Genomic DNA, 9,883 nt, shown 5'->3' on the forward strand with positions numbered 1-9,883 from the left:
CGATTCCAGCCAAAGGCACATGCCCAGATTGCGGGCTTGATGCCCAGTAGGGGCGTGCAAGAGGCAGCCAATCAATGATTCTCTCAGTGGTTGAACATCGAACCAGGAAGTCATAGTTTGATTCCCGATCAGGGCACATGCCGGGGTTGCAGGCTCAATCCCATTGTGGGGCATGCAGGAGGTAACCGGTCAATGATTCTCATTGATGTTTCTATGTCTCTCTCCCTCTCCCTTCCTCTCTGAAATCAATTTTTTTTTTTAAATCAGAAGCAGCCATCCAAAATTTATTCCAGAGTAGGATACACTCTACTTACCTTCCTCAAAGTTTCTGTGGAAGAAGGAAGAGCACAGGAATTCCCCTACACCCTAGTCAAGGAGAAAGTATTGTAGTGCTCCAGTGAGCAGAAAGAATATAATGGGTGTCAGATTAAAGGTTATGGTCTGAGATTATAAACTGATAAAAATATTGAAAACTGTCATATTCAGAGAGGTAGTTTATTTTAAAGGTTATGATTGTAGGTACTGGGATATTGTATAATCATAACCTTTAAAATAGACTGCCTCTCTGAATATGACAATTTTCACATAAACAAATTGAGAGATTAAAAATCACATAGTCATATCAATTGATGCCGAAAAAGCATTTGACAAAATCCAACACCCTTTCTTGATAAAAACTCTCAGCAAGGTGGGAATTGAAGGATCATACCTCAACATAATAAAAGCTATATATGATAAACCCACAGCCAACATCATACTCAATGGGCAAAAACTAAAACCATTTCCCTTAAGAACAGGAACAAGACAGGGATGCCCATTCTCACCACTCCTGTTCGACATAGTGCTATAAGCACTAGCCATTGCAATCAGACAAGAAGAAGAAATAAAAGGCATCCAAATTGGAAAAGAAGAAGTAAAACTGTCCTTATTCGCAGATGACATGATATTATACATAGAAAACCCTAAAGACTCCATCAAAAATTATTAGACTTAATAAATGAATTCAGCAATGTAGCAGGATACAAGATTAATGCCAAGAAATCTATGGCATTTCTACATACCAATAGTGAACTTACAGAAAGAAAGACTAAAAATGCAATCCCATTTACCATCACACCAAAAAAATTAAGATACCTAGGAATAAACTTAATTAAAGAGGTAAAAGACCTATATACAAAAAACTACAGGACACTGAAAAAAGAGATAGAGGAAGACATAAACAGATGGAAGAACATACCATGTTCATGGATTGGTAGAATCAACATAATTAAAATGTCCATACTACCCAAAACAATCTATAGATTCAATGAAATCCCCATTAAAATACCAATGGCATATTTCACAGACCTAGAATGAACTTTCCAAAAACTCATCTGAAATTTAAAAAAACCCTGAATACCTGCAGCAATCCTGAGAAAGAAGAACCAAGTAGGTGGGATCTCAATACCAGATATCAAGCTGTATTACAAAGCCACTGTTCTCAAAACAGCCTGGTACTGGCACAAGAACAGACATATAGACCAGTGGAACAGAATAGAGAACCCAGAAATAGACCCAAACCACTATGCTCAATTAATATTTGACAAAGGAGGCATGAACATACAATGGAGTCAAGACAGTCTCTTCAATAAATGGTGTTGGGAAAATTGGACAGATACATGCAAAAAAATGAAACTAGGCCACCAACTTACAGCATACATAAAAATAAACTCAAAAATGATTAAAGGACTTAAACATAAGATGGGAAACCACAAAAATACTAGAAGAATCCACAGGCAGCAAAATCTCAGACATATGTCGAAGCACTTTCTTCACCGATACCACTCCTAGGACAATGGAACCTAAAGAGAAAATAAACAAATGGGTAGTAGACAATTGATAAAGCATAAACTACATCAAAATAAAAAGTTTTTGCACAGCAAAAGAAACCATCAACAAAACAACAAGAAAGCCCACTGCATGGGAGAACATATTTGCCAATGTTATCACCAATAAGGGTTTCTCCAACATTTACAGGGAACTCATACAACTTAACAAAAGGCAGATAAACAACCCAATCAAAAAATGGGCAATGGACCTAAATAGATACTTTTCAAAAGAAGACAAAAGGAAGGCCAAGAGACATATGAAAACATGCTCAAAGTCACTAATCATCTGAGAGCTGCAAATCAAAATGACAATGCGGAACAATCTCACACCTGTCAGAATGGCTATCATCAACAAATCAACAATCAACCAGTGTTGGTGAGGATGCGGAGAAAAAGGAAACCTCGTGCACTGTTGGTGGGAATGTAGACTGGTGCAGCCACTGTGGAGAACAGTATGGAGTTTCCTCAAAAAACTAAAAATGGAACTCCCATTTGACTCAGTGATCCCACTTCTAGGAATATATCCCACGAAACTAGAAACACTATTCAGAAAGGATATATGCACCCCTACGTTCATAGCAGCACAATTCACCATTGCTAAGATTTGGAAACAGACTAAGTGCCCATCGCCAGATGAGTGGATTAAAAAACTGTGGTACATCTATACAATGGAATACTACACTGCAGTAAAAAAAAGAAGGAATTCTTACCATTTGCAACAGCATGGATGGAGCTATAGGGCATTATGCTAAGCGAAATAAGCCAGTCAGAGAAAGATAAATATCACATGATCTCACTCATTTATGGAATGTAATGAACAACATAAACTGATGAACAAACACAGATCCAGAGACAGAGAAGCATCGATCAAAGCGTCAAACCTCAGAGGGAAGGTAGAGGAAGGTGGGGGTAAGGGGGAGAGATCAACCAAAGGATTTGTATGCATGCATATAAGCTTAACCAATAGACACAGACAACAGGGGGGGTGAGGGCATGAGTGGGGGTGGGGTGGGGGTCAATGGGGAGATAAGGACACATATGTAATACCTTAATCAATAAAAAAAATTAAAAAATAAAAAATTTCTTAAGCTTCAGTTTCTTTATTTGTGAAATTGTTGTATCCATGTACAATATATCTTTTTGCCCCACACCAGCTGTTAAAAATCACTCAGAACTCCTTTGCATTCTTTGTAGAGAAGCCCTGTGCATTGAACGTATATCATACTGAAGATTTCAAAGGCAAGTTGGAGGAGATTTAGAAACAAAACATTTTTCTCCAAAAATCTGTTTGATATCTCTTTACATCTTACTTCTCACAGCCAGTAGGTCTCCTTTTCTGCAATCTTTTCTATCATGCGTAGCCTCCCCAGTTTTGATTTCTCCCTTTCAGCATGGTTATACTCCTCTTTCTTTGGTAAAATGAATTGTCTCTGTCTAGGGACTTCCAAACTCACATACCTGTACTCAACTTTACTTAGCAAACAAAGGACCCTCCAGTATGTTTCACAGCAAAAGATTATAAATAACATTTTTTGCTCTCTCATGTGGATAATTACAGTAACTACCAAACAGGGCTATTATGAAATTAAATAATAAATCTAAAGTGGTTTGCATACTAGCACATAGATGTTAACCAAATGTTAGCTGCTTCTACTGTTGTTCTTTTGATTATTATTATTTAACTTTTGAAGTCCTTCACTGAGCATATTTCGACAGTGTCAGTTAAAATGATGATATGGGAAGAATGAAAGTACTTGAGGTTTTAATGAAAAAATATTTATTTGAAAAACACAACCTAAAAAATCAGATTCTGTACCTTTAAGGAAGATCCACTTTGCCTGGGCATTTGTTTTCTTCCCCCCCTCCCGTCCCCCCGCCCCGCCACCCCACTGAGTATTTGCAATATAACCATCCTCAAGTAGTAAATTGATTCAGGCACCATCCACCTCCTATGTTCTGGGGAGTAAACATAATTTTACATCTTTTGAGAGAAATAAAAAGAAACATAGCATTATTGGGCTCTTACTCTTTGATCAGCAAAGTACTACATACTGTGGTTACTTAATACTCAAGAAAACTCTATGAAGTAAGTGATATTATTATCCCACTTGAAATCTTGGTCTCAGAGATGTTAATTAACTTTAGTTTTATTCCTTGGTTTGGATAGAACACCACCAAATCAGTGCCAGCCACAGACACCCATCGCAATAAAATCTCTTCATCTAGAGGGGAAAGAGCCCACCTTTTCCAGGGTATGTTGCATAGTTTTTCAAAATATCTTGAAATCTAAATATTTTATAAAGTGATTTTGTCCTTTTCCAATGGCTTTATTTTTTGTAGACAATTTTTCACAGCTGTTGGATTGTCAAAAGAAAATAAAAGAATATTCTTGCTAATCTTTTTCCCTCCACTGATCATCATTTCTTTACATCGAGGGATAGTAGAGAGGCTGAGTGCCTGAGCTCCCTCCTGCCCGGCGTGTACATCTATTAACAAAAACTCTATTGTATTCATTCATATTTCTTTTTAAAAAAATAATTCTTTATTGTTGAAAGTATTACATATGTCCCTTTTTTCCCCTCATTGGCCCCTCCAGATCCCCCCAGGCCCTCACCACCCCATTGTCTATGTCCATGAGCCATGCATATATGCATACAAGGTCCTTGGTTGATTACCTCTCCCCCACCCACCCTCCCCCACCTTCCTTCCGAGATTCCACACTCTGTTCCATGCTTCCATGTACTAGATCCACTCCGTTCATCAGTTTATTTTGTTACTTACATTCCACATACGAGTGAGATCATGTGTACTTGTCTTTTTCAAACTGGCTTATTTTGCTTAGCATGCCACTCTCCAGGTTCTTCCATGCTGTCTCAAAGGGTAAGAGATTCTTCTTTTTTACAGCTGCATAGTATTCCATGGTTTAAATGTACCACAGCTTTTTTATCCACTCATCTATTGATGGGCACTAGGGCTGTTTCCAGATCTTAGCTATTGTAAATTGTGCAATATTCAGCTACATTTCTTATCCTTCACCCCTTTTTCTCCAACCACTCAAGATAGAAAGTCATGGGATATCTAACCCTGGACTGTTCAGGAACTTCTAATTCTCCACTTCTTTTCTAAAACCAGCATCTAGAAAGGGGCCTAGAGATGGTTGCTTTCAACTCCCAGGCAGACCTTGTCCTCTGCACAAACCCATTCTACCTTCTGCCTTGGACCACCTCTTTCACACAGCTCTAAGCAAGTAGAAGCAGCAGATTTGAAGCGGGAAGGAGTGGGGAGTTAGATTTTGGACTTGAGGTGATTGTGAGTGATCTTAATAGAGATACAGATCTGGGGCTTAGGTCAGAGCTCTGGACTGAAGACCCAGAAATGAGAGAAGGTACCCAAGGCCAAAAAAAATAGGTGAGGTTGTGCAAGGAGAGAATGAAGGAAAAAGGAAGGGAAGAAAGAAAGAGGAGCATGTTTAGAATAGAAATCGGGCTGGGCTATGTGACAATGGCAGGGGCATGAGAAGGAATATTTACTAGGGAAATGAGCAGAGGGCAGACTGCCCATCTCTATATCTCACTCTGCCCACATCCCATCAGCTGTTGGCTGGGCAGTACCTGATGCATGTTTATGAACTCCATCATCAGCAGTCTTTTTTTTTTTTTTTATTGTCTCAGGTACTGGCTATCATCTCACTTCTACACATTTTTTTCCTCAAGGACTCTGAGGAACAACTTGTTTTTCATTCAACATCAGATTGAATCACATATTTTGTTTAAGCAGGGAGATGTAAATAGCTTTTGCCTACTTATATGTGCAATCTATAAAAGCAGAACTCATAGAAACAGAGAGTAAAATGTTGGTCACCAGGAGCAACAGGGTAGGGAAAATGGAGAGATGTTGGTCAAAGGGTATGAACTTCCAGTTATAAGATGAATAGGTTCTGGTGATTTAATGTATAGTATGGTGATTATAGTTAATAATACTGTATAATATACTTGAAAGTAGCTGAGAATAGATTGTAAATGTTCTCAACACAAAGAAGAAGTGACAATTATGTGACATGATGGACATGTTAGTTAACCCTATGGTGATCATCATTTTGCAATATAACTATCAAATCAACACATACACATTAAATATACACAATGTTATATGTCAATTATATCTCAAGAAAGCTAGAAAAAAAATAGTTCTAGTGTAAAAAAAGTGGTTCCCCAATCAAACAAGTTTGGAAAATGCTGAATGCTACAATCTGAGAGTCACAACACGTAGTACAGTCAAACCTCCGTTCTCAAACATCTCCCATCTCGAACAATTCGCTCTCAACCTGACAACACTTTCATGATCAGTTACACATCTCTCAGGAGACAAAGGAGAGAATGTGGAGTATGAGTCACTTTACTGCTAAACTTCATGTTGTTAGCATCCCAGGAAATTGTGCTGTGAATATTTTCATGTTCTTTTGCTTTTGTTGCTGCTTATTATTATTAAATTTTCATTTTTACTGTACATTTTATTTCCTTTTTTTGTTAAATTTGCACTTACATTTCATGTCTTTTTTTTTTGAAGTGTTTCTAAATTAAACAGTACATTAGACATGTATTGTATATAAGAATGGTTAAAACAGGGAGTTATTTGGGGGTCAATTTATGTTGTTTCTAATGGAAAAAAATGATTCAGTTTTTGAACAGCCTTCCAGAATGAATTAAGTTTGAGAACCAAGGTTCCAAAGACTTTGCCAAGTCCTGCACTTAAAAACACCCACACGATTTTACTTTGCTTAACCAAGAATTTGCCCAATTCTTTGGTCCCAGAATTATTTTTTCTAATGTACTACTTACTAGCATCCAGTATCACATTGGGGACTGGGGTTTCAATATACAAATTTGGGGGAAACATAAATGTTCAGTTTATTGTACTGGCCCGTACTGGAATATGTATGGCCTTTGCCTTTGGCCTCATTAACACCACATTCTCAAAAGCTGAATGAACCACCCTCAGAGAAGATAATACATACCTCAGCAACATGCAATTTTTCAGTGACCACCTCTGTTCTTTAAATATGCAGTTATAATTAATTAGAAGAGCAGTTCTTTCTCTGGAAAATAGCTTTGCAAATTGATAGTGTCTGCTACAGAAAATACCTTGCAGACATCTTTCAATTTAATACTTGAAAAAGTACAAATGTGTACTTTAGCTCATTTTTCCTAGCTGGTATCATGTTGTAAGCACTAGTTTGCCAGAAAACTTTCTTTTACTTAATCAGTTTGGAATTTGAATTGTATACAGTAAAATTGAGTTACAGACCAAGTTCCTTTAAAATTAGTAGCTCAGGCAATTATTCAGTATAAGACATTTAAAAAGCAAACTATATGAATTTTTGAATGATGGGAAATAGAATAAGCTTATTTTCTGACTAGTAGAGAGAGTGAATGGAAAAGTAATTTATTCATGCCATTATGTCTTCCTTTATAGACCGAGGTTTTTACTCTTTCTGGCAACTATGAGAACATCTACTGAGCCCCTCTTTCATTTACTGTATGGTAGTGTAGTGGATATGACTGCGAAGTTGTGTACTGGCTTCTATTCCTCTCCACAACTGACTTACTAGCTAGTTTTCTCAAGTTATTTAACTTTGCTTTGTCCCAATTTTCTAATCAATTGTTATGTTATCTAGAAGTTTCTAGGAAGAACTTAAATCCCATAGTCTATTATTCCAACTACCTCACTTGTTTAACTCCAAGAATGAGTGCTTCGTAGAGATGACCAAAGCCTAGAATATTTCTGAGCCTATTGCAAAAGATTGGAGCTATCTGTATGAAGAGACAATAACAGTTGAAATTCTTTCCTTCTCAGGCTATAACCTTTTAGATTTGATTCTGTTGACTGACCCTTTTGCCATGTTCTCCATACACCAGTGTCATAAGAGGGTAAAGGGCACTCATTTGAAGGCGACACAATTTCATTAACCATGCATCACTCCCCCAAAAAATGAACTAATGAACCTTGCCCTGGCCAGTTTGCTCAGTGATTAGTGCATTGGCCCACAGACTGAAGGGTCTCTGGTTCTATTTCCAGTCAAGGGCATGTACCTCAGTTGCAGGCTTGATCCCTGGCCCTGGACAGGGTGCATACCAGAGGCAACCAATTGATGTGTCTCTCTCACATTGATGTTTTTTCTTTCTGTCCCCCCTTCCTACCTCCCTTCCATTCTCTATAAAAAAAAAAAAATCAATGGAAAAAATATCATCAGGTGAGGATTGAAAAAAAATAAGAATTGCCTGGCTGGTGTTGCTCAGTGGTTAAGCATGGATCTATGAACCAGGAGGTAATGGTTCAATTCCCAGTCAGGGTACATGCTAGGGATGTGGGCTCGATCCCCAGTAGGGGGAAAGCCGATCAATGATTCCCTCTCATCACTGATGTTTTTCTCTCTCTCTCCCTCTCCCCTCCTCTCTGAAATCAATTATATATACATACTAGAGGCCTGGTGCACAAAATCTGTGCACAGGGGGAGGGGTCCCTCAGCCCAACCTTCACCCTCTCCAATCCAGGAGCTGTCAGGGGATGTCCTACTGATGGCTTAGGACCACTCCCCATGGTTCTCTGCTCTCTGCGGAGCCTGGCTGCTTCTCTGCTGCCGCAGCAACAAAGCCCCCACACCCCATTGTCCGCTCTCTGTCTGCTGACACTGGGGGCTTTGCTGCCACCACAGTGATGAAGCCCCCATGCCCCGCTGTCTGCTCTCTGTCTGCAAGTCCTGGAGGCTTTGCTGCCACTGCGGTGATGAAGCTCCCACGTGCCACTGTCCAATCTCAGCAGCTGGGCTGAAAGGACTGGGAGACTCCAGCGGGGCTGAGGGGACTGGGCGCTGCCATCTTGTAGCTATGGGCGCTGCCATCTTTGTGACAGTGTGAGGGTCAATTTGCATATTCCCTCTTTATTAGATAGGATATTTCTTTTAAAAAAGAAGAAACTGCACAATTGTCAGTTTCAGGATCATTTTAGATCTTGCTTCCCAGTTGTCAGTTTGGCTCACATAAACTCATTTTTTTTTAAAAGAAAAGAATTAATGATCCATGAGCTAAACCTCACAACTTATACAAAAGTTAATTCAAAATAGATCATAGATTTATATGTAAAACTAAAACTTTTAAGAGTTACAATAAGAGAAAACCTTCAGCATCAAGAGCTTTGTGAGTTCTTAGACATGACACCACAATCCAAAAAAGGAAGAATTGACAACCTTCTGGATGAAGCCAGGGCTACAAGAGCTGAGGCAGCTGGGGCTGTGAAGGCCTACTCTTGCACAAATTTAGTGCATCAGAACTCTAGTTCTCTCTATAAAAGAACCTGGGGAGAGTGAAATAAGGAAAGGCCTAGAATAACAGGAGAGGGACTAGGTGGGGAAATGAACCTGGGATGGGCTGCTTTGGCTCACTAAGACAGAGTAAAGGGACCCTTGAGGAAAAGTCCAAGGAATTTACCCAGGACAAACTGCCAGTACCCATTGCTGCCCTGGTTGCAAGCCTTATGGGATTGTTGTAGTGGCTATAACAGCACTGGTGTTATACCAGTGGGGTCAGACCAGACATGGGTTCAGCAACTTCAGTACTTGAGTTCTGGCTAGGAAAGAATTCAGAGCCAAGACAGAGAACATCCTATATAATCAAAGGCTAATATTCAAATTGTCCCCTTAACCAGGAGTTCGACCAGGAGCTCAACCAGGAGTTCAACCAGGGGGTGGGGTTGGCCCACCAACCATCCGAGGCCCCTCTCCCTGGCCGGCCCCACCTTTGATCAGTCCCCCCACCCCAATTGGGGCAGGCCGGCCAGACCCACCCATGCACAAATTTGTGCACCAGGCCTCTAGTTTATTTATAAAATCACAGAGGTAGAAAAATTAATTCATAGAAGTGGACTGAGGAAATGAGTTATAGAAGTAAGGGAAGGTCCCTTGGAGTGAGGAAGCTATGTGCCTGATGGGGAGGGGAGGGGGAAGAAGAAGGGAAAGGCAT

The sequence above is a fragment of the Eptesicus fuscus genome, chromosome 1 (genome assembly GCF_027574615.1).
Source record: "Eptesicus fuscus isolate TK198812 chromosome 1, DD_ASM_mEF_20220401, whole genome shotgun sequence".
Taxonomy (NCBI): domain Eukaryota; kingdom Metazoa; phylum Chordata; class Mammalia; order Chiroptera; family Vespertilionidae; genus Eptesicus; species Eptesicus fuscus.